At 35.1% G+C, this 23,524-nt stretch overlaps 1 long non-coding RNA gene across 12 annotated transcripts in view; it reads right to left on the minus strand.

The window, feature by feature from the left end:
• LOC147584241 (uncharacterized) overlaps positions 1 to 23,524 on the minus strand; it is a 386,937-nt gene that overhangs the window by 56,157 nt on the left and 307,256 nt on the right. For 7 of the 12 annotated variants that reach the window (XR_015244056.1, XR_015244077.1, XR_015244143.1 and 4 more), the window contains 5 exons: positions 17,145 to 17,272; positions 16,196 to 16,331; positions 15,761 to 15,839; positions 2,237 to 2,320; positions 286 to 326 (listed from right to left, as the gene is read on the minus strand). This is a non-coding gene — a long non-coding RNA (uncharacterized LOC147584241). Of the gene's footprint in view, positions 1 to 285; positions 327 to 2,236; positions 2,321 to 15,760; positions 15,840 to 16,195; positions 16,332 to 16,636; positions 16,829 to 17,144; positions 17,273 to 19,548; positions 19,944 to 23,524 lie in introns of those variants that run through there. The other 5 variants (XR_015244087.1, XR_015244062.1, XR_015244097.1 and 2 more) reach the window with 4 other exon arrangements.

Consider the following 23,524-nt stretch of genomic DNA (forward strand, 5'->3'; position numbering starts at 1 on the left):
CAGATATCGCTGCAAAACACCGATTTCAAAGGTAGGGTCTTTGATCATTCACACATTCAGGAGACTGATGTTTCAACTATTAAAAAGTTGATCCAATAAACATTAATATTGAACTTCAAGAGAACAACATTGGATTTCTGGAAACTAATGTGTTTCTATGAATTCATTATATGACCTCTAAAGGCAAATATTTTAAAACCCCTTTAAACAATATTTCAATATTTCATGTCCACATCAATTCCTTTTCCCCAGAAGGTCATTCCTTATCAGATGTCAGCTCCTTACCATGTATTCAAGAAAGAGGTTAAATGGACCAGGTAATAAATCTGGAAATAAGAAGAAAATAAGTGACCCATGGGATGTGGTTCCTGTCTCCCTAAAAAGTAAATGGGTAAGATTTTCTTCCCCTGTTCTCAAGGGCCTGAAATTTGACAATTTGTGATTTCTGGATTGATATTTAATTAAGTAAATATTCTTGGAAAGAACAATACTTTAAACTGTAAAATCCTAAAGCCACCAGAAAACATTATTTTTACTTGACAAATTCTTCTAGAGTCAGCCCAGTAGTTATTTAGGCTACAGATAAAAAGCGACCACTAACAAAGGCTGTTTACTCAAAGCCTGGCCATGTTTCATATAACTGGAGGTAGTTACGGCAATTTCTATTTTATAGCTTTCACATCTACTTTGATGAGAGATTGACATTGACATAATAAAATGTGAAACAGCAGGAAAATATTATAAGCCAAAGAGGTAGCCTATTTTAACAACTCACTGTCAGGAAAATTTTCCTCATATCAAACCTAAATCTCTCCATCAAGAGCTAAGTACATTTAAGGACATTCTCAGTTGTTCTACGGTTTGGCTGATTTCCTCTTTTTCTTTTGGTTAGGACTTTATATTTTCACAGTGCTTTTCCACCACATTTACTAGCTTTTCCTCACAAATATGCCTGAAGTTTAATACTTTTTTCCACTCTTTTACAGATCCTGATAATGAAGCACAGAGAGATTCAGAGGCATGTTCAAGGTTACCCAGCAAATTAAAAACCCAGCAGGGGATGGGCTACAGAGCACCTGAGTTTCCAGACTGCTGCTTAACCAACTGATCCATGGAGACTCTCACTGCACAACGAGTTAAGAAAGAGGAAGAAACTTAAACTGGAAAATAAAATGATGAAAAAAATTGCAGCTTATTTTTCCAAAGATAGATATAAATACCACATGATGTAATGCTTGCCATCAAGCTTTTAGGTAAATTTACAGACTGAGAAATCTACTCCTATCTGTCTTCATACTTTCTCACCCATTTCCATCAGGACATAAAACATTAGGAAGTAGGCTCTTTATCTGATGGCTGAGATGAGCACATTCCATTGCCTCATCTCAAAGGGCCATAAACATGGAAATTTCCAGAGGAATGTCTGAGCTCCTCTGCTCAACTTCTCCTTCCCAACATTGTCCTTCCCAATTGGCCCCTATGATGGAACTGGGAGGAAGAGGGAAAATATTAAAGACTTGGAATTTGAGTGTTGATTATTGGGACAATGAATTTGGAGATCAAGAGCTCTTGAACTTACATCTAAACACTAATTTGGAATGGAAGCTTACAGTCACTGGGGTGTAAAGTATGACGAGGTAGTAAAACAGCAAAATTCTCAGTTACTCCCACAAAAAGATGTACTGATACTTAAGAAATATAGTCTGACATACTTCAGAAATCCAAAGCTGCCTCAGTCAATAAGCATTCTTTGAATGCCGTTAATGTGTCAAGATATGAGCTAAGTGATGGAAAAAGCCATGAGAAAGTACTATTCAGGAACAATTACCTAATTCTGTCTGGGGTGATAGAATGACACTCCAGGGTCCAGAGTGACAGAAGAAATTATATTTCAAGATGAGACTTGAAAGATAAGAGTTAGCCAGATTGAAGAGTTCAAGAAGAACTTCAAGGTATGGGAAGCAACACATATAAAGAAACTAAGGCGGGAAAGGGCATGAGATGCTGGAGGAACTGAAAAAAGTCAATAAAGTTGCAGAAGGAGACAAAGAGGTATTAGGTAAAGTTTGAGATGTAGGCAGAGACCAGATCATACTAGGCTTTGTAGTTAAAAGTGAGTATTTCTCCCCACTATATTCCTGATGCCACAAGAAGACACAATATGTTTTAAGAGGTAAATAATATATTATGATTCCATTTGCATTTTTAGATAAGTCAGGCTTCTGCATGAATTTACCTGTTATCCATGTTCTTTCCATGTCAACTTGCAAGTATTTTAGCTCTTATTGTACACAAATCCTCTCTCATGAAGAAGATGCGGCTGTTGGAAGAGTCAAGTAATTGAATGATGTCAATTTCCTTGAGTTTCTATAAGTTACCATAAATTTAGCCTCCAACTAAAATAAGCTAACTGGTATTCTCATGAAACTCAAAGTTACGCAATCATCAGCTAAGCTGAATGAAAATAAATTAGACGTGGAAGTAAGACAGTCCATTTTAAAATGGCTATCCTCATAATAGGAGATTAAAATCTACATAATAAACCAGAGAGAAAATTCAGAAATATGAAGCATAATTAGTGTGCAATTGATAGTCAAACCCATTAAAATAATAAGACTAAGAAGGCGCTACTGTAAATAATTTGTCATCAAAATTATACATTATTTTATCCATTTCTCCTTAGCCATATCATAGTAATCACATGTAAGTAGCATTAAATATTTAATCACAGGTAACTAATAACGTCTTCAGGCCAGCATAAGCAAGAGGTTTTTGTTACTTTGTTTTGTTTTTAATTTTAGTTTCACTTAATTTTTCTACCTTTTAAATTAATACCAAATATGTCAAGCCCAACAACCATGTTGCTAAGGAATCTACTTTAGTCCCAAGGAAAGAAGGCCTTGTCCCTTAACAGGTAAGCCTTCATCTGCTAAATCTAATTTAACAAAAACAACAAAATCTATTTAATAATCTCTATTCCACTCAGTGACAGAAGCATTGTTCCAATCAATCTAGACTTCGTCCTAACTATACTCAGGGTTTTGTTAGGTTTAAGGGGCTTACATTCTGCCAGGGTTGGCATAGAACCATCTATGCAAGGACTTCACTGTACATAGCACAGGTATACAAATATCAAAACGTATAGGGAAAATTAAACCATCCCTTTTCCCAACTACACAGTCTCTTCGGATACCCCTCTTCACTAATATGTTAATATCAGTTGGCCAGAGGCAAATGAGTTCATTCTGTTATTTGGGAACTTCACGGGAGTGCATGAAACTACTTTGCTCCATCTGTAGCTCTCTGACTAGACATACCTCCTAGCCACTGCCTCTCTATGTTCTGATGCTATCTGAGCTTTGTACAGAAAGGGAAGGGGAGGTCATCTATGCCCTCAAATTTTCCTGAAACATCAGTGCTCTACTCAGGCCCATTCCTGGCAAATACTGGCTCCGAATGCTTCTTCTTTATGGATCCGTCATCTATGTATCTACCTATTCACTCAATCTTTTGTGAAACACATTATTTCTCTTCCAATTATGCTTTCTTCTTGGAGTGTAGGATGTAAAAATGAACAATTATTCTTGGCTATTAATCTGAATAGGCAATTTGAATATCAGAACTCAAGAGTTAATGGGCTTTATTTGCTCTGCTTTCTATGGTCTCATCACTTCTTGAATCAAAGACACTAAATGCTTAGCTGTCTGAATGCAAAAAAATTCATTAGGACAAAGAAATAAAAAAAAATAGATAGCCATTCAAAAAGCATATACCATCACATCATTATTCTCCTCATCATCCCATATGGGTTTTATGCTTCCCCCATTAAGAAACATATAATTTATTAACTATTCAATTTGATTAGTCCTTTTATTGTCTTTATGGTTTCTAGCTTTGGGGTTTTTCATGAGATCAAACTTTGGTTTACAGAAAACAGTATGAAGTGGATTGGGGAATACTAAACTACATTAGATAATCAGTCTTTATCTTAATCCTTAAACATTAAGGAATAAAATGCAACACACCCAATAAAGGCCATACTAAGTGGATAGAGAATGTGCAGGTTTTTCTAAATTGCAATCTCTTATATATTATATCATAATCTGAGTTTCTGGAAGGAAGACATCCTCAATCTTAATCATCTAAGAGGCAATATCATCTGAGAAGGGATAGGAAACATTTAATAGTTTGGAGAAAATGAAAAAAAAAGATATATTAAAACACCACCTTTTTGTTCCCATCAACAATGACTTCAAAATCATTCTAAATATCTACTCCTGCAATTTAATGTAAATGGCCTATTTTTCTCAGTATTCAGTATGTAATAAAAGTTATATGTTATTTTTCCTTAGCCAGTGTTGCTCTCCCAACTCTCAAAAAATATGTCAGAGTTTATCCTTTGTATTGACATTGTTGTCCTGTACACCAGTCATGTGGAGTGTCATTCCAGTTGTACTTTTCTAACATTTGGGAAAGTAGAGGGCAGTGACAGGAGAGCTGGATCCCGGAGCCCTGGACAAGCAGGGGTTTTCACCTACATCTGCAACACTATCTGAACTGAGGACCTGACTCATCACTTGCTACTTCAGGATGGAGCCTTTCTTTATTATACTGATAAACATGCAAAGCATGAGAACAGACAGAGCAGACCTTGGATGACAAGCCTATCCCTGCAAATAACAGCAGCAACAACAACAACACAATAGGTTTATAAGTTCAAGGTGTACTTGGCTTTCCAATGGATATCATTTATCTACTAATCAGTCACTAATCCTTAATAAATGCAGGGAAATTGGGATGGCCTTAGCATACATTTTCTTTCACAAGACATGATTAGCAAAACCCATCAGGCAACTGTGGTTTTGATGTGGAAGCAGTCAAATTACATTGAAGTATACGGAAATGGCAATCTATTTTCGATGAGATATGTATCTTCATCAGATTGATAAAAAAGATTAATATTTTTTTAATCTAAGCCATATAAAAATCTATCTATATTATGTAAGAATACATTTAAATTTCATCCCAAATCTTCGTTCTGTTCATTTTATAGGTTACCACATTTTTCATAAGTTTTATTTAAAAGAACCGAAAAATCAACTTTCTCTTCTCTCTCTCTCTTTTTTTTTTGTTTTTTTCCTTTTTAGGATCTAAGACATCAAAACCTTACCCAAAGGTGTTATTCTTATCGAAGACCAGTAAACAAACCCATCCTTACAGCTGCAAGAAGGGATCTGGCTGGCCCTCAAAGATTGCTTTAAAGCACCTGAGTGAGTAGAGGGTATTCTGTAAGTGTCAAATATAAGGGAAGATTATTTTGAAAGGTTGTAAGGTAAAAATAACTTTTTCAGAAACACTAGAATTATGTTGGGACAACTTTTATCTTTGGAAAAAATCATGGCAATACACTGTTGTGATACAACTTAAACCAGTATTTCTCAATGTATTTAATATTTAATTTCATTTTTCGTCATTAGAAATCAACAGTTCTTTCTAGAGCAAAACTATACTATCTGACACTACCTTTTTTTTCCTCACCTTATGGCATACACCCACATGTGTAAGGTTATTTAAACAAATGCTTACACCAAAATGTGCAGAGTTAGCCTGTAATGAAAACAGTGAAAATATATTTTCAAGAGATTTTAAAATTCCAGGCTAGCCTCAATTTATTCAGTAAAATGTCAAAAAGAGAAAAACTTCAAATCCTTCCATGTGCCCATTCTTTTTCACACATACAGAAAAAGGAAATAAAGGTACTCTAAACCTAATACATATGCAATGCTTATTTCCTGATGCTGATGGTCAGCCATAACCAGGGACCCGGTTATGTTACTTAATGTGCTACATATCTGGTAATGCCGCCACGTTGTCAATGAGCTTTAGGACTGACAGTAATTTTCTTTTCAGGTTCAGTCTTATGATGCTTTCCTATAGGAATAGGTTCTATCACAGGAGCAAATTATTCAAATCTAATTTAACAGACTCAATAATTCTCCTCAGTTTTATCTTGGGCATTCTGTATTCCTTTCCCTATACCTAGTGGCTATGTAACAATTCAATTACCAAGGTTCTTCATCCAGAAAGTGCAGTTGATTTCCGGTAATTCTTATTCTGTTTGATTTCTTTTTTTCTCCTAGTTTAACACATGCCAGTTGGTGTTGACTGAGTTAAAAATCTTGAAATAAGCCTGGCACTGTGTCAGTATGTAGGTTAAGAAATGAAAAAAGATTTACTAAAATACACACTAGAAATGGAAAATAAGATTAGTGGTGACATTTCTTGTCATGAGGGCATTTTTCGTCTGTGCACACAAAATAAAACAAGCTCAATGTAACTGAAGAAAAGAGGGGAGAGAGAGATGATATAAATTGAGAGATGAAAAGGTAGAGGGTGAGTGTAAAGAAGCATGTTGAGAGCACAAAGAGTCAGCTGGCAAGAAACAGCAGCTCCAAGAACCTCAGAAGGTAAAACTCCAATTAGCAGATCAAGTGCATAAAAAGCAAGTTTCCTAATGAAAGAGCAAGAGCATAAGCAACTTCAAGGACGATTAAAAGTACAGTAAGGTGATGAAAGTATGGAAGCCCTTAGGGATTATTAGGAGTTTTAGGGAATTACAATAATGAGAAAATTGTAAGGGAAAAGTCCTTATATATTCTTTCATGAAAGACAACCATCAGTCAGAATCTTGTCTGCATGGATATTAGAATCAGATTCTTGTTCTTCAAGAACAGGGTGTCTTCTGGTCAGATTTAGGGTCATTTTACCGCATTTCTCTAAATAATCCTCTCTGATAAAATATGCAAGTATATATATTTACACCTATACATACATGTAAAAAGTTGAACTCAAAACTCACAGAGTCCTTGAAAATAGACTTAATGCTGGCACTTCATGAAACTTAGTAGTAATCTGAAATAGTCTAAGAAATTTGTTAATAAATTCCCTAAATTGTATGGGTATATTAGTTATGTCTGCAAATAATTCAGTAGTTATCAGCAATTATCTGATTAAAATATCCAATACAAGAAGTAAATTTAGATGAATCAGAGAGATATATATTTGGAGAGGAGGCCTGAGCAAACTCAATTTATCAGTATTGATTAAATGAATTAGACAGTGAGTTTCTACTTAATATTTGACAAGTGCCTACAGGCCTTTGAAAAGATTCCCTTTAGGAATCTGAAATTTAGGTAAGAGAAATATGTATAATTAACATTTTTGGAACTTGTCTACCCTATTTTGTGTTCTTGTACGCCATAAGGAGTCTTGATAGACTTCTTGAGAAAGAGCACTGTACACTTAGATATATACTCATAAAAAAATAAAACTAACAGCTATTCAGCCCTTACTATGAGAAAGGGGTCTTTAATGTCCATATTTTGCAGATGAGAGAACACAGGGCTGGGAACCCACCTCACTCTTCTATCTTCTTTATGTTTAGATTTCCACTAGATTTATGTCAAGTACTTCTACATGTCAATAAGAAAAAAAAACTCATTAGAAAAATAGTCAAAACATAAGGATAGACAATACGCAGGAAAAATATAAAGTTGAAAAGCTGATCAGCACTATCAATAATCAAGGAAGTGGAAATTAAGATAATAATGTAATAATTAGTAAAAATACTTTTAATAGATTGTATCTGGTTTGGCACTGGCAGAGACAAATGATCACTTATATGTTGTTGATAGAGAAAGGCACTGTGGCAAGATGTATCAAACTCAAAAGTGAGAATGATGGTGAACCATTTATTCTTTTTCTAGGAACATATGTTAGAAACAGGTACTTGTGTACACAGACAGATGAAAGAAAATTCACCAGAGTACAGTTTATTAATAGCAAAAATATGAACAAATTGCTCAGTGATGAGGGAATTATAAATAAAATTATATCATATTGCTACTATGGAAAACACTGAGGTAATTAAAAAGAACAAGATAAATCATATGAAAAGAACTCCAAGACATATTTTAAATGAAGGGGAAAAAAAATCAAGTATTAATATACAGATAAGGAAATTGCATTGTTACGTCGCAGAAGGAAATAGAATTTGCTGCTGTGAGCTTAAAAGTAGGCTTGCCTGTTTTAATTCTATATACTTCTGGGTTTCAGAATAACCTAAAAAGTGTTTCTGTATTACTCATGTGATTAAAAAGTAATACAAATATAAAATTCTTCATGGGTCCTATATTTCTCTCAAGGAGTTATGGGACTCAATTATACATCAAAAATTGTGTGAATTTTTATACCTATTTTGTATCTATGTTTTAAAAAGTTTTAATAAAATTAAAAATTCTCCAAAAATATAATAAACCCCTCTATATAGGTAAGAACAGCACATTTGGAATCAAAAAATTTTGCACTTACTTTTTATATAAACTTCTATAAAAATACCTTAAAAATCTAAACTTCAGATTTCCCTATGCAAAATCCTATCTTTCCTGTTTGACTTCTCATCTCCATAATCATATCTACCCTAACTCAACTTTTGGAGCTACTGCAAAATACAAAGGAATTCTATAAAATTCGCTTTGCAAACAACACAGCATTTTGTATACTGATTGGGCAGGTGTACATACTTAGTTAAGCTAAGACCACTGGGGAAAAATATATAACAACCAACATTTTTTTGTTGTTGCTTTTAATGTAACTCACTATGCAGCTATACTAGAGTTCATAAACAAAACTCAAGATTCAGCTACTTATACTTAATCTTTTACCTCTAAAAATATTATCATTAAAAAAGTTATAAACTGAAAAGAAAGCCATCAGAATTATTTCAGAAGTCAATACTGAAGTTTCATTGCATGCCTATAATCGAAAAAGGCTTTGTAAGACTAAAAGAAGTCCATTCAAATGTTTTTACTCTCAAAACACACAAGGTTGATTAGTAGCTTGTTGTAATTATTGTACGAATGTTCAGAGACAGGGTAATTAGAAGAAATAGAAACTGTATTTCTGTGTCATTTTAGAAAAATTCAATTAAAATCATTCCCAAAACTGAACAAATGTTTAAATTTAAAACTGCTTAGGTTAAAAAAATTTATGTCCAATAATTAAGATACAGGACAGACAGAGATATGATAGATACATACATGCAACCAAAGAAATGCACTATAAAGATGGATGCTCATAATTACATTAAATTAAACAAAAAAACAAATTTGTTTCTCCAACATTTACCCAGAATTTTTTTACAGAAAATAACTTCACTAATAAGCAACTTACTGGCTTGAAAGTTAACATGCACCAATACTTCTGATGGTAGAACATGAAATGTTTACTTTAGAAAGTGACAGTTAGCTCATGAAAGAGAAAGAGAAAAGGAAGACACAGTAAGAAAATGATTTAGATTGAAGGTTATAGCAGCTGTGCAAATAAAGAAAATGGTGCAATCAACAGTTCACATCCTTCTGATGGATCATTGAAAAAGCTCTATGTAAATAATTTTGACGTTCAAGCTCCTGTAGAAAATAATACAGTAAAAAAATGCAAGCAAGAAGCTATAAAGTATGAAGAATCTTGCAGTCACTTTTCCTCCAGCAGACACAGGCCACTGATCGGCTGATTTATGTATTGAAAAAAATAACTCTCAGGATTAATGATTTTTTTAAAATGACAAAGAACTACGACCTTTGGTGGAAAACTTAGTAAAGGTGGTATAGACAATATGTTCTGTTGGATCATGGGTAGTATGCAAATGACAACATGATGGCCCAGACTTTAGCCTGGATGCTAACTCAAGTCTCCAAATGGAGAAATTTCTCTCACCTCAAGATTTTTTAATAAAATAAAGTAACAAAAGTTAATGGCCTGCCAGATGTTCACCACAGGGAGTTTGCTTCACGGAAATTGAAGAAGGAACTTAATTTTGAATTTATGGGAACATTGCCCCATTTTTCCTTGTTTGTCCCACACTGCTTTTCAGCTTTGTTGACCAATGCCAGAAGCGCCACAATGGGACTCTTTCAGTGCTATTCATCTGCATTAGAACAAGATGTGTTTGTCTTTCCCTTTAGTTTTTTTTTTTTCCTTGCCAAGGTACAGCTAGAAGTAGTAATAACATTATCCTGAAACTGACAATTGCTCTGACAATTTGCGATCAGCTCAACAGAAAGTGAATCAAATGAATCAATGAAAGGATCTTAAAGCACAGTCAGTTACTCAAGCTATAGCATTCTGTGACACAAGGCACTTTATTTTTCAGCTTCTAGATTTAGAGCATTATATGTGTATTGTTCACTTCTCAAGCATTTTTGAAAAGGAAATGAAATTGAAACGTTGTACTTGGGTGGTCTCCAAGAGTATGTAAAGATAATATTGGAGGAATCAACCTAAGTAGTCTTAGGTTGGGGCCCTATGTGTGGTTGCCATTGGAGAGAGTTGAAGTAAGAACAAGGAGGGGAAGGAAAGGAGGGGAGTTGAGAATGAAGGAATAAAAGTAATTGGCTATTCCTTCACTTCTAGAACCATATTTATTAATTATTTAATGTGTGTTTTTGACATCTATCTATATGTAGAATTCTGCACAAAAGCTAGATTCAGTCTCTACTCTTTTCTTCAGCGGCTCCCAATCTTTGAAGTACAAACAGATGCCTTAAGAACTTGTTAGAATTGTGGACTCCCTGACCCCACCTATAGAGAACTTACATTTTAGAAGGTACTTAAGAAGTCAGAAGACTTCTTAAGATGGTGCATGAACTAATACTTGCAAAATGCTCCTTTAGAGTCTTATGAGAAAAATAATAAAATCTATAATTTTACCTAAAAAACCACTGTGGGTGGCTCTTTTACCTGATATCAACAAAAAATAAACTAAATTTTTAAATTGAATATTATAATAAGTATATTATGACTAGCTCAAAGAGAAAATAGAAAATAAATACTTGTTGAATGTACAAGTGAAAGCATAAATGTGCAAACAGATTTACCCAACATGTGTTCTCTGGATACTCAAATTTTCTAACCTGGAATAAGAACCCGACTTAAGGGGCGCCTGGGTGGCGCAGTCGGTTAAGCGTCCGACTTCAGCCAGGTCACGATCTCGCGGTCCGTGAGTTCGAGCCCCGCGTCGGGCTCTGGGCTGGTGGCTCGGAGCTTGGAGCCTGTTTCCGATTCTGTGTCTCCCTCTCTCTCTGCCCCTCCCCCGTTCATGCTCTGTCTCTCTCTGTCCCAAAAATAAATAAAACGTTGAAAAAAAAAAAAAATTAAAAAAAAAAAAAAAAAAAGAACCCGACTTAAAACTGATTAGCCTTTGGGGCCCTGGGGTGGCTCAGTCAGTTGAACGCCTGGCTGTTGGTTTCAGCTGACAGTCCAGAGCCTGCTTGGGATTCACTCTCATTCCCTCTCTCTCTGCCTCTTCTCCACTCGCACTCTCTCTCTCTTTCTCTCTCAAAATGAATAAATAAACTTTAAAAAAAAACTAATTAGCCTTCCTCACAATGTACAATTTAAATCCAGTTGTTGTGTTACCTTAAAGCACAGTAAGCAAAAGAAATGCATCAGTGGATGGTATATACAAAGTGGCTTATGTGTCTCCATTGGAAGATATTAGTCTAACGCATTCACCCTTGTTCACTGGTGGTGAAAGCAACAAAACGCTCAGTATCCATCACTGAAATAATACAAAGAGAATGAAAAATATATAATTTACCTAATTTTTACTTCTTAAGGGCAGTTTTTCCCAAACTTCAACCATTTGTAGAATATCTTCATAATTCTGCCATATCCTTGTAAGACGCGTCAATGTATCGTGAAAAGGAACATAGGGGCACCTGGGGGGCTCAGTCAGTTAAGCATCTGACTTAGGCTCAGTTCAATATCTCATGGTTTGTGAGTTCAAGCCCCACATCAGGCTCTGTATTGACAGCTCAGAGCATGGAGCCTGCTTTGGATTCTATGTCTCCCTCTCTCTCTGCCCCTCCCTGGCTTGAGTTCTCGTTCTCTCGTTCTCTCTCTCTCTCTCTCTCTCTCTCCCAAAAATAAAATAAACATTAAAAAAAAGAAACAGAATGGAGATATTTGCTATAGACGCTACCTATTTTATTTCACACTTATTCCAGTTATCTCATGAAATCTCTGGTTTATCTTGCTAGCTGTTATTTCCCTACCCCAAATTTAAATTTAAAATCTCAGGTATTAAAGTTAAAAAGTGTTTGGTTTATCTAAAATTAGCTTATGTTCTGGTAGTGGTTGATTCACTGCATTTTGAGATTCCATGCTCAGACAGTCCCAATCTAAGAAGTACGCATTTCCTCAAATAATCTCACGCTCACCTATGAATGAAGGACCAAGTCTTTCCACGTACAGGAAATTCTCAAAATGTTTAAAATACTTAAAGTTTAAAGAACCAAGTATTTACTATCTCTTCCCAATGGTCTCTGACAAGGAGAATATGTTAAGTGGTGACTTTAAATGACTTTGTTTCCAACAGGCCCTTCTTCTCCCCTACCCCAAAACACTTCCAAAATTAAGCCTGTGTTGAAGGAGAAAAACCCAGGCAATCCCTAGCATCACTCTCTATGTTATAGAGGGGAAAAAATTAAAAAGATATGATTCAATTTACCAAGGTAACTACAATGAGATGGCCATTATTCCTAAATTATCAACATAATCATCTCCATCTATATGTTTGCCTAAGGAGAACTGTCCTTAGCGTGATGGGTCATATTTTCTAATTTGGTTAAGTCTACTTTGTATGTAATTTCTTTTATTGTGTTAAGTTTTACATAAGTTATTTCTATTTTATGCCTGATGTGGGGGCTTAGAAGAAAATAGATAATTGCTAAAGTGCCATTAACTATAAAAGAAGGTTATGTATGTTGCTATTTCTTATCACAGGGGAGAAACTCAGGGGTCAGAAAGAAAGGACTGCCCTCAACCTTCAAAACTTTCTGAAATTTATCTTTATACTGAAAATATACTTGCATCTATAGGCATTTGAGCATTTGAGAAAAGTTTAAAACAGCAGCATTTTTGCTCCAAATTCATTTATATTTAATTTCAAAATAATAAATTAGGTTCATTGAGAAAACTAAATAATATATTATTAGCACTTTGCCCATACAGTGAATTAGGAAATAAATGCCTAACTGACCATGATCTCTTTGAAACTTTTGCTATTTTTTATATTCACTCACAATGGGAATTTAATCTCATAAGTGATCTACCCCTTCTACTTGTCTTTCCAGAGGTAACAACTGTTCTGCTTTGTCCACAGTATACCATGAAATAGAGGGATAAAACTTACACATTACTTGTGTGATTAAAACTCAATATAAATAACTTTATCAAGTTAACAAAGTATTTGGTTTTCAGCCAAGATGGAAATATACTAATAAAGTTTGTGACGAAGAGTATTTTAATTTTAGGTTTAGAATGATTTTACATTAACCTCTCTACTTAATGTATACTAACATCCATATCCACTCCCAGAACAAGTAGTCCAGAAGGCCACAGTTTCCTTGGAGGAACAAAAGCAAAAAAAATTATTAAATCAAAAATATAATGTAGAGATGCACGGCGTAATGAAAGAAAGGGCACAAAGTAGACATGGCAGTGAAGAGAAAAATAACTGTCCAACATATGAGATGCCCTAGGAAGGTCACTATATTGAATACGTATCTTTTCTTATGATTACCATATAATGCTAATAGCAAGTATAAATTCATACAAGCAACCATATGACAGGCTATACTAAGTATTTTACACACAATATTTTAGTTCATCTTTGTAAATGCACAATATAGTAATACTCTCATATTACAGGCAGTAATACTCTCATATTGTGTAAATGCACAATATAGTAATACTCTCATATTGTAAAAGCTAACATTTACAGAAATTAAGTAAATACCAGAGCCTCCCAGCTAGTTAGTAATGCAATCAGAACTTAAGCTAGATTTGTCTGATTGTAACACTTGGAACTCTTGGCCACTAAGCTCACATCACTTTGTGAGCAAGTCCTCCAGAAACTGTGAGCAGATTATAAAGTTGACTGTTCCAAACCTTATATCCCTTTGAAATTTTGAGCTTTATCGCTTAAATTCCTATGAATGCTGCCTGTACACAAAAACAACAATAGTAAATGTTTATTTTAATGCTAAAGCTTTGGAACCCGTCCCAAAAAATTAGAGTAATATTTTCATACTTTCCATAGAGATAATGACATTTATCCTCTGGCTTTATGTACCACTATGATACCGCTACAGTTTGAGACTGTCAGCTAAATGATGTATGAAAATTACAAAAATACATATTATTAAAGAAAATAAAAATTTAAAGACAAGAAACTTTAAAAAGAGGAAAACTTAGGTGAAATATATTTGAAATCATGAATGAAGTTAGTAAAGTGCCTTACCAATTATGGCATTACCAATCATGTTTTTGTTTTTCTATAGAATAGTAATACATGAATAAAATTTTTAAATGGTACACATGCATTTCCACACAGATTAGTCCCAATCCCCTTAAGCAAAAGAGTCTACTGGAATTATTACTCCCCCAGTTTTCTGAACCACTTCAATGAGTCTAGGGGATGCTGCAGGTATAAGGAATCTATTTAACCCCATCCTTTTAAGATGTGGATAGAAGAGGAGAAATACATGTCCTTCAGGATCTTGGTAATTTTTGAACATGTGAAGCAGTTACACAAGCACCTGGCTGAAACTTGCTAAAAATGCAAAGGAGAATGTAAGCGTGAGATACATCAACTTTCAGGTCAGTAAGGGGTGGTTTGAAAACTTTACAATGTAATGCACATTGCATAATATAAAAATTCTAAGAGAATCTGCCCTAGCACATTACACCACTTTAGCGGTAATTCTTGAACAACCAACAGCGATCTCAGAGAAAAGTCACCTATGTGTGTATATGTGTGTTTACATGTGTATGTGTGTTTGCTTAACTAGTGTTCTGGTTTTGGTGAGATAGATTTTTTTTTGTTAATTTATTTTGAGAGAGAGAGGGAGAGAGAAAGTATGAGCAGGGGAGGAGCAGAGAGAGCGGGAGAGGGAGAGAGAATCTCAAGCAAGCTCTGCACTGTCAGCATGGAGCCTGAGGCGGAGCTCAAACCCACAAACTGAGTCGAAACCAAGAGTCGGACACCTAACCAACTGAGCCACCCAGGCGCGCCAATAGATAAATTTAAAACGGATTTCTAACTCAATGATCTAGTTTATTTGGAAGTTGAATTTTCCAGAATTTTTATTAAGTTTAATTTTTAAAACCACATTAAATGAAATTTTTCTGTATTCTCTTGGTCTAGTCAACTATAGTTTTGCCACACACTATGCTTCTTAATAGTGTAATAACTATGGCTGGCAATGGATCACTGTACCAAAAATAAATGGCAGGATGACACAGCATGCTTAGTAGATGTGGAACACAGATTTGGACCCAAGATTTTTAGAATGTAATCAATTATATGATTCACAGCATCCAGGAGATAATAATAAACCACGGACAGTCAGGACATTCTTTCCCTTCCATACTTGATTTCTCATCCAGTCTCAAAGTGTCTGGAGTCATCATTGACGTCTCCCTACTTCAGGTCACATATTTAATAATCAAGTCCTGTAGTTCCACTGTCATGGATCTCTCAGATCAATTTCTTCCTTTCTACTCTCATTGCCACCACCATATTTCAGACCTGCATTACCACAATCTGTTCTGTCACAATACAGGCTTCACGCTAATCAATCCTGAAAATGCCATCAGGTTAATCTTCATAAAACGTAATTCTGGACATGTCACTCACCTGTTCAGATAGTCACAACAGCTCCCCGATGCCTAGAGAGTAAAATCCATACTTCTTAGCTCAGAATTCAAAGGGCCTCCTGTATTAAGATTACTGGTGGATGTTTAGTTCCTTCTTAGGTGATAGGACCATTTTTTACTTTTGCGCGTATAAAGTAACAGGCACAGAAATTTACACATAGAAGCCTGTATTCTTGCTTATAGGGTCTATCATGGCTCATATATCTACCTTTCTTAACTCTAACATTTCATTATCATAGGATTAAGTTTTCTTATTTTTTAATTTCCTCTGGACTATAATATTCATTACATCAGAAAGTTTCCAACCATAGCTTTTCAGAATTAAGTATCAGAGACAGTTTCTCAAAAGTAGCTATCACTATTTACTCTATATCACTGATATGAGACATAGAAGAAAAGATATTCCTTTACTTACCTGTAGACCATAAAGCCTGTGGGATCAGAGATTGACTCTAATCTTGAGTCTTCTTCAATCCATCTTTACTTCTTTCTCCAATTTCTCAGGAATCTTGTATAAATCTGACAAATGTGTTTGCTAATTTCTGAATGCCCTGTCACAGAACAATTAGGTAAAAGAAAAAAAGGGTCAAATGATGTTTTTAAAGGCCACGTTTGTCTGAACTAATTGTGTTCTTTTGCTCTGAGTTAGACTATAGGGCTGCATTAACAGTCCACTTATTCGGGAGTTGTTTATCAATGCTGCCTCTCTCTGCACAGAGAATGATTACAGGTGAATCTCCACATGGGTAATTTAGATGGGAGCTCACTTATCAGACCACTTCTGTTCAATTCAGAGCTAAAAATACTTTTGGGGCCCCATAAATGTTAAATAGCACAAAGAATAGTAATAACTAACCTCTTCTTAGTACGTATGTTCCTGAGTACACATACTTCATTTTTTTCCAATTATCATTCAAGAACATTTCAGTTCCCTTTATTCAAGACTGTTATTCAGGCTCTTCTGGAAATGTTTTATTCAGGTTGCACATCTCTCCTCCACAATTTTGATTTAGAATTCAGCTCTCTGATAATGAGCTGAAATTGGGGTCTGAAGGAGAAAAACACCATTTTCTTAAATAATGCTACAGGCATACGTTGTCTTAATCTGGAAAAAAAAAAATGAAACCCTAAAATATTTTTCTGAACTGTTAAAATGCTTGAGTTTTGAAAACAGAGAAGAAAGGCAAATTACAATACAATTCAACTGTGTTTTTTAAATATCCATAATCACATCTGCAACATTACAGCATAATGATAGGAGTAACATCAAACACTGGCCTGAGAGCATTTTAGTGGTGTTCTCCAGGCAAACGTGCAATCTGACTAGACATGCATTGTGGGTATAAGTAAAAAACAGAAAATACCTTCTTTTGTGGTGGTGACAGTTGCTGTTATTGTTGTTGCTGTTGATAATAAAGAAAAAGGCCTGCTCTCAGTAGGACAGCTGTGATCAACCCTTTCCCTGGGCTGTAGTATATTCTCTGGTTCATACCTGAGGACAGTTGGGGCAACCTCTTAAGCACTGTAAGGAGATCTGAGCAAAGATGCTTTCACAATGAATCAGCCCTGTTTATCCCCAGCTCAGAGAATTGGGGCAACTCATTGCGAGACCTCCCTGTTTTTCACTGTAGAACAGGCTGTTTTGCTTTGACTCTTTCATAAACCCAAGTCTAACACATATCTCTACTTGGCCATTCTTGAAATAAAAACAGCTAGTCCTGGAGCATCTGATTAGTGTAAGTTCAGAGAGCTTTGAGGTTCCAGCTGAGGCAACAGGGAGCTCACAGCTGAATGACTGCTGGCTAATGGAGAAGTCAAAGGACACGGTGGGCACAGGAGCAAAGTCAAACAAGTGTCTCGGTGGGGAAATGTACCAACCCTACAATGACTTGCCCAGGAAATAAGGATACATCTGGAGCTACCTTCCTTTTAAATGACCACCATGACAAGAGCTGTTAAGTATTAAACAGGTGTGTGCTGTTCGTGATTGCATTTGGATCTCCCAACTTAGTGGTGTCAGTAGAACTAATGACTGAGACAGATAAAGTGGCATACTTCCTGCATGGATTAAGATTCTGTGTGAAAGCCAAAATAAAGTGCTGCACACCTGCCACATTTGAGGAAACATAGTCATAATTCCTAAGATGCTTATCTAAACTTTCTGGTCTTAAATTCTCAAATGGATCAGCTCAAAAAGATTTCAGATATTTGGAAGTTAGAGAAAATCACAAAAACTCTTCAGGCATATATCAGTTCCAAATCTCTCATGCAGGAGAGCTTCAAAATTACATTTGCTCTTACTCCTGCATTTGTGATCTGATAAGAGCACTGACATGTATTAATTGCTGCAAAATGAAGCAAAACAATGACCAAGAATGAATAAAACATTGGTTTAAAAATATCCCTCATTCCAATGCCCAGTACTTGAATTCGTTACATTTGAGAATATATACATAAACTCTTATGTGGCTGGTGAAATAAAAACTTGCCAAATATTTTGAAATTTCCCTTTAGAATGTTAAGCTACCTTGTAAACATGATCTTTTCCACTTTTTCCTTCTATAAGCATATGACTGTATTTCAGCTTTTTCTGACATCTTCTCAGTAATTCAAAAAAATCATCTATTCAAGATGTTTTGCTAGGCATTATTCAGTATAAAATTATAAAAAAGACATTAGTCCATATCATCTAAAAATGTATTTTATGAATGAAAATTACATGTTTAGAAAACACAAATATAATATATAAAGTGCTAAATGCCATAAGAGAGATACAAAATGACTGGAGGAGTGAAAAAATATTTAAATTAAAATTTCTATTTTGTTGGATGCCTGGGTGGCTCAGTTGGTTAAGTGTCCAACTTTGGCTCAGGTCATAATTTCACCATTCGTGGGTGCGAGCCCCTCATGGGGCTCTGTGCTGACAACTCAGAGCCTGGAGCCTGCTTCGAATTCTGTCTCCCTCTATCTCTTCCCCTCCCTCACTTACACTCTGTCTCTGTCTCTCTCTCTCTGTCTCTCAAAAATAAAAAAAAGTATATATATATATATATATATATATATATATATATATATATATATTAAATCGAAGATTTTATTAAGATACATCTTGGAGAAATAAAAGAATTTCAACAGAAATAAAAGTTAATGGCTTTTCAGAAAAAAGAGAATATTTTAAGCCACATTAAAATGGACATAATAGAATGAAGTCACCTTTGTGGATGGGTTAGGGGCTCAGATTGCCTGGAACAAAGGGTACATAAAGAGAAAGTAGTTGATTAAAATGCAAAGGACAATGGGAGTAAGATCACAGAAACCTTCAGCCATATTAATGAGTATGAAATGTGTTTCCATAAGCTGTGGAGAATTATTAACATGAACTTTTTACTAATTCATTTTATTATTTTATCTGGCAAGTAATACATAACAATGTGACATTAGAAAAATAAATAATATTACATGATATCTCACCACGGTTAACCTTTTAGTGTACACTGTTTTCAAATATTTGCAAACATGAGACCATACTAAGCATCATGTTAAGTCACCTGCTTTTTAAATTATATATGTATATATATTTAATGCATAATGAAAGTCTTTGCAGAACACATTTCTTTTCATGTCTTTCTTTTAAATAACTGCATAAAAGTGTATTTATTGAATGTATCCTAATTTATATAACCATTTCTATATTTTTATACATTTACATTGCTTTTTATCATCATTACAAACAAGTATAACAAAAATAAATATTTATTGAGTACCTACCATGTGCCAGACACTATTCTAGATAATTTTCATAAAACGGAATAAAATAGGGGCGCCTGGGTGGCTCAGTCAGTTAAGCGTCCGACTTGGGCTCAGGTCATGATCTCACAGCTCGTGAGTTCAAGCCCCACGTTGGGCTCTGTGCTGACAGCTCGAAGCCTGGAGCCTGCTTCAGATTCTGTGTCTCCCTCTTTCTCTGCCCCTTCCCCACTTCTTCTCTGTCTCTCTCTCTTTCTCTCTGTCTCTCTCTCTCTCTCTCTCTCAAAAATAAACATCTAAAAGAACAAAAAACAGAATAAAATAGACTAATGTGCTCCCATGTAACATAACATTTTGTATTTACAATAACATCTCTGTACATGCATCTTTAGCATTAATTCACTTATATTTTTATAAATTTTTTAATGTTTATTTATTTTTGAGAGAGAGAGAGAGACAAAGTGCGAGTGGGGGAAGGGCAGAGAGAGAGAGGCAGACAGAATCTGAAGCAGGTTCCAGGCTCTGAGCTACCTACCAACACAGAGTCTGATGTGAGGCTTGAACTTGTCAACTGCGAGATCATGACCTGAGCTGAAGTCGGACACTCAATTGACTGAGCCGCCCAGGCACCCCAATTCACTTGTATTTTTACAATAATAAATGCTGGATGCAAACTTTCAATGGCAATAGAATTGAATATTTTTAAGAATATCTATGCATGCCACAGCTTGTATTAGAGTATATTTCTGCCTATACCACTGATAAAGTACAGTATTACCAATATTTTTGTTCTTTGTCCAAAAGGATGCAAATTATATATCATTTTTATAAGGTATCTTCTTATGTTGCTAGTGATTTTCAATATTTTCAGTTTTGCTGTTACTGGTTATTCTTCTGCATGTATGAAGCGTTTATTTAGCCCTTTAACATAAACATTTTCATTTTTTCATTTTTATGTCCTCTTTGTGACATTTCATTATAAATTAAGAACTTTGCTAAGTATATATTTATAATATTTATTAATTATATATTTTTCAAATATTTCCTCAAATATATATATGTGACATATGAGAGAAAACTAAATTTTTTTTTAACTTTTTGTGATAAATTTTACTAGAGAGATTTATGATGACTTTGGCTTTTGGTGTTATGTTTTTAAATGACTTACTAATGTCAATAATACAATTTATCTATATTTTGCTCTAGCACTGTAAAACACTTCTTACACATAAGTCATCAATGAATTTATGCTGTGTGATACAGGAGTCAAATTTGCTTTCTGAGAGGTGAGCCTCCTATCTCCATACCATTGATCAACCAATCCATCATCTACCTCAATGATTTGTCACAAATAGTGAGTTCTCTATAAAAGCATTCTGTCTCTAAGATATAGGGTGTAAAAACTTTAAAAATAGCTCATTAAGACCATTTTCCCCTTCTACATTCCCAATACTTCAGTAAATCCTGTCTAGGATTAAACCAGTAGCTACCAATTCCTTACTGATATAAGAGAATTTTGAAGCTTCTGAAGCCACCTACTAATCTATCCATAAAAACTGATGATTCTCGGGAGCCTGGATGGCTAAGGTCATGATGTCACGGTTTGTGGGTTCAAGCCCTGCATCGGGCTCTGTGCCAACAGCTCAGAGCCTGGAGCCTGCTTTGGATGCTGTGTCTCCCTCTCTCTCTGCCCCTCCCCCACTCACACTCTGTCTCCGTCTATCAAAAATGAATAAACGTTAAAAAAAAATTTTTTAAAGGCTGATGATTCCAAAAGCCATTATGTGGTCTTTTTTTATTTCTAAACATCTTCCTTTCTAATATCCATAAGTTATTTCATTTTCTAGTATGAATACATGGCCCAAATATTTTAATGAACTCTAACTAGAAAAAAGATACTGTAGCTGCTTATCAGTAAGATTTCTGGCTGTAGTTTAAAATTCATGCTATCTGGGTAAACACTAGAACCTAACAAGCACCTCCATTTAGCCCTTAAGAAGAGGGGTCTAGTACAACTAAGTCATGTTCTTGAAGGAGCCATTAACAATAGTACCCTCAGATCTCATGTTAATGGAAAGTAAAAGAATTCCCAAATGAGGAATGAAACTATTAAAACCAGACTCCAGGAAAATGGAGGCACATTAATTGGTTAGCCATTTTCTTTTTTTGTAACATCCAAATGGTAACGTCTTCTTTTTCCCCTCCCCTCCCCAAAGTTTATGTATAAAGACTTTCAAGTTGTATTTAAAATGTAGCTGATATAGATAGGGGTGTCTGGGTGACTCAGTTAGTTGAGCATCCAACTTCAGCTTAGATCATGATTTCACAGTTCATGAGTTCAAGCCCCACATCCATCTTGCTGCTGTCAGAGCCCCTGCTTGGTATCCTCTGTCCTGTATCTCTGTCTCTCTCTCTTTCTCTCTCTCTCAAAAATAAATAAAATAAAAATAAAAATAAATAAATATAAAAATAAAAATAAATAAAATGACTTAGGACAAGCTCAAATGTCTGTGCTTAAAAGACTGAATCTAGTTCAGAAGCTAAATTGCTGCAAAGGAACATATCAGAGTTACCTGGGAACTTTTCAAACTAAATACACCCCATACACATGCACCTCGTATAATGAAGAACTTCCTATGCCTCTCATTTGCCATTAAAACCACTACAACGTAAGCCATTGCTTCTAATGGAAGTGGATCAAATTTCTGGGGTGTGCTGAGAATCATTTCCATATTAACTAAGAGACTAGGAAATACCTTTACATTAACGAAGAGTGTATCATGCAATCATTCAATAAATATTTTTTTGAGCAACTACTGCCTGCTTAATACCTAGCAGGAACACAACAGTGTGAAAAAAAAATAGGCATAGGATTAAATAAAACAGCAAGGTCAACATGGAGAGACCTATTATGGTGTAAAACAGAGTATTATGGGACTGTGCAGAAAGAATACCAATCCATTCTTGGCCAATCAGGGAAAGATGTCCAGTGGAATTGGTATCTATGTTGAAACCTAAATGATGAAATAAGTCAGGCAAAAAGCAGAAGAAAGTCTCTGAAGATGCAACAGCCTATGTTAATGTCCAGAAGTGAGAGATTACATCATGTTTGAAGACATAAAAAGATATCCAGAATGACCAGAGTGTAGAATTCAAGTCGAAGAAAGGGAGAGGAGATTGAGAGAGGTACAGAGAGAAATGAGGCTAGAGAAGCAATAGGGCGATCATGAAGCACCCACTAAGCCATGTAAATGTGTTTGAATTCTACCAAAAGAGCTCAGAAGAACAATGTGAATATTTTAAGCAGAAGAGCAGCCTAATCTTTTCCTTTGGGAAGAAAACACTGACTGCAAAGTGCAAAACATCTAAGAGGAGGGCAAGTCTAAGTCATGGAAACAAGTTAATATGTAAAGGTGTTTTCTGTTCACTTCTGAATAAAAGTTCAAATAAGTATTAAACCACCAGAACTCTCTGACTAACCATTGATTACTCTGTGAATTATCTAGTTAAAGCACAGTGTGTCTTAATTGTTATACTTAATAATGCACTGTTTATAATTTAAGTTGTTTACTATATGAGGTTTAACACTCAGAGAATTGATTAAATTGGGTAACTCCTCTCTTGGATGGAAGCAATAACCTTCAATGGAATGCTAACTACCTCTGAGAATTATGTTTAACTCAGACTTTCTTTGCCATAGGCAGAAGTAATTGATTTTAGGCTGGGTGAACTGGTTCTTAATACATATGCCCACAGGGAGAATGTCATTTTAATAAGATGCTTCTATAAGCCACATCCTACTTAAAACAAACGGTTTTCCCTCTGTCCTCATAAGCAGAAACTGAAGGAGTCCTGCTTGCCCTTAAGTTCATAGTGAACAACTGTGAAGTAATGTAACACTGAGTCGGCAGTCTGCAAAGTCTCTCTTTGCCAACTCAGCTATCTATGTCTGGTTTGGTTTTTAGCTGAAGCTTTCCTAGGAAAATACATCTATGTG

This window comes from Puma concolor, chromosome A1, assembly GCF_028749965.1.
Source record: "Puma concolor isolate L17-30 chromosome A1, mPumCon1.1.hap2, whole genome shotgun sequence".
NCBI classification, from domain to species: Eukaryota; Metazoa; Chordata; class Mammalia; order Carnivora; family Felidae; genus Puma; species Puma concolor.